This window comes from Taudactylus pleione, unplaced genomic scaffold (genome assembly GCF_031769625.1).
Source record: "Taudactylus pleione unplaced genomic scaffold, aTauple2 ptg000592l, whole genome shotgun sequence".
Classification (NCBI taxonomy): domain Eukaryota; kingdom Metazoa; phylum Chordata; class Amphibia; order Anura; family Myobatrachidae; genus Taudactylus; species Taudactylus pleione.
In genome coordinates, this window is record NW_028284994.1 from 2,079,313 (window position 1) to 2,082,501 (window position 3,189).

The 3,189-nt window shown below is 31.6% G+C and overlaps 1 pseudogene; it reads right to left on the bottom strand.

Moving 5' to 3' along the window:
- Positions 1–2,474: 2,474 nt before the first annotated feature.
- On the bottom strand, positions 2,475–2,593 carry LOC148481200 (5S ribosomal RNA; annotated as a pseudogene).
- Positions 2,594–3,189: the final 596 nt, after the last annotated feature.

Consider the following 3,189-nt stretch of genomic DNA (forward strand, 5'->3'; position numbering starts at 1 on the left):
TATAATCTATGAAAAAGGTAGGACATATTCATTAGATAATATACAATTTATATAAGAAAATAATTATTGTGAATTTGAAGGTAATTTTTTCATACAAGAAGTTGGGGCCACAATGAATCTAAATTTGCCACTTCATATCAAAATATAGTGATTTAAAATTGTGAGGAGAATATTTATAGTTCCACATTTTTCAACGAAAACAACAAATTTTACCCTTGTTATATCGATGATCTAACCCTAGTATGGGAAGGAGATAATGACAACATAAATTAATTTCTGCACTATATAGACCAAATTAAGCACAACCTTAAATTCAAATCTAAATATCATGATTCTATTATTTATTATTCAGAAAAATGATTGTAAGCTGACTCAGAGGGTTCTATAAATACCCAATTTTTTTTCAAAGTACAGATGCCAATAACTTCATACCATCCAATAGTTAGCCATTTGCCAGTATAAAAGAAAATGTTCCATTAGCTCAATTTTTAAGAAATATGAAAAAATGAAACAAAATAGAATTTTACTGGTAACAATAAGTTATTGGTAGATATAAGTTCATTGAAAGACGTTTTGAAACAGCCTATCTAGAATAATCATGAATGAAGGCTTCCCAGTTAAATTTAATTGATCTACTAAGAGAAAGTTTAATATTCCTAATCTTGCTGCTTATACAATGATAAACCTAAAAACGATAAACACTAGTCTTTGCTTATGTTTAATGTTTAATAGTATAATATATGTAGTTTTCAGAAAACCACTAAAAAATTTCAATATGGATTGATCAATTATATATAATCCAAAAACAATGGGGTGCGATCATAGGAGATTTAACAAGTTACACAATTACAAAAAGAAAATAAAAGAATTGTCATAACATGATGCACCTTATATTAAAACATAACCTTTATTTATCAACTTCTAAAAGTATATATTCGAATGATAAAAAATTGAAACTATAAAATAATAAAGTGATGTGTATAACAGAAAGAATGTGGTGAAAAAAAATTATCCAATTTGCTAGGTGCTTTTGTATTGACCTAGTTATTAAGAAACCTTGTTGATAGAAATTACTTAATTATTCAACAGAAATTGAATAAATGTATTTTGCTTTCGGAGTGAATGAGTGTGTTTTTATTATATCAATCTGAGGTTATTAATATCTGATTTGTACCTCAAATCGTGTTTTTACTTATTTTCTTTTATTGCTATATTTATAAATAGTAACAGTCTATAATTATTAGTATCTATTTAAAGGTTCTAAGATTTGTTACTGTGTCAGTATATTCTCTCCAATTAACATAGTAGATTAAGTAATGTAATTTATACATGTGTCTCCTTATTGATAGAGACCATATTAAATATTCTGTTCATGAGTATTTTTACTGAAGTTTCATATTACTCTCAGGTCAAATCTCAGTATGGTTTAATAGTATCATAAATGTACATATAATTTAAATGATTTTGTCCAGGAATGATGATGTTCGTCCATGTAAGATGACGTTTAGCCTCTTTCTGAGTTCCGTTTTTTTGGAGGGAAAAATCCGAACTCAAAGTGCAAACTCGAACCTATCCGAGCCTGCACATCCCTAGTTATAAATAGAGTTCACTTAAACAGTATATAATCCACATTTCTTGTATATTTCACCACGTGTGTCTATATATGTTGTTTGTTCTCCAGGTGTGTCATTAATCTCTCCAGTCTAGAATATATTTTTATTGTATCAATGAGGTATCAATTTTGTTTCATGTGGCTAATGTGTTGCCGATTCATTTATTCAATCGAAGATATAGGTAATCTTTGTTCTTATAACTACATAATCATTATTATAATGGTTCATAAACTTGAGATATACTCATTATACATTTAAATAGATGCACAGTAAAGCCGCTCACATGGAATGGCACCTGTCTCATAATTTCCACATGCAGTGGGATCTGAATACTATCTATGCAGGGGCTTATGAGCGTAGTAAAAAGCTCTCTGTTTCTATATGTCAGTCCCTCCTGTGATAATCCCACTGCCCCTCAGAGGGCTCTCATTAAACATGACAGTCATAGAAGTTGTCTCATTAGAGTAGATTTAAAGGTCAACATTCATACAATAGCTATGTACGGCTGGTAGAGCCGACACATGTTTCACTCAGTAAGTTTAATAAAATATAACTTTTATTATATGTGACTAAAATCAAGTGGTTCCCAGAAAACACATAAAGACAGAACAAAAATAAGTCTACAACATCTTTACAGGTGCTGATCAATATCCACCTGTACTGTACGTGGTGAAAATATATTTACATTGCTTTCATACCTCCTATAACATCATAATTCTTATTATATAGTTTAAATATTGAAGATTTCTTCAGAGGATTTGTATCACAATATTCTCAGTACTCTGGTTTGGTAATCCATATATGATTGTCATTAGTATTCAAATGCTTTCCATTGTTTCCAGTTCCCCAACTGTGTGTATTCACCTACAGTGCCTGTTATTCCCATGTGGTCTCCCATCCAAGTACTAACCAGGCCCAACATTGCGTAGCTTCCATGATCAGATGAGATTGGGCATGTCCAGTGGGTTATGGCTGTAGGTACTGTAGTAAGCAGTGGAGTAATAGCACATTTAGGCACAGGAAACTCGATGGATAAATTAAAGATTCTGGCTCTGCATTACTTTGGTATTAGACCACAAATTCACTGTTGAGCATAATCAGTACAGGGACACTTATAAGACTGCCTCACAATGAGATAAAATAACACTGGTGTATAGGGGTTTACATTGCACTCCTACTACTTAAAGGTGCTGAGAGAAAAAAGATTAGGGTGCTGCCTAGGGTTAACAGGAGGTATTTTCTTCCCCCTTGTGGATATAAATACTTAAAAGAATGCTTAAACCTATTATGGCACACTCCTAATTGTATAAGAACTGGTATGGGAACCAGGGTATATGTATGTATATATATATATATATATATATATATATATATATTAAAATTATATTTATTTATAACTGATACAGTAGAGATGAATAAAAAGTGGAGATAAATAAATATCCTAAGGATACAGATGAAGAACAACAATACAGACAGCGCATGGAGGACGCAGACACCATTGCTAAGAAGAGCTCATCAGCGATGAGGACCGGGAGAGCTTTCCTGCTTTCCAGCTAACTGCCTGCATACTCACCAC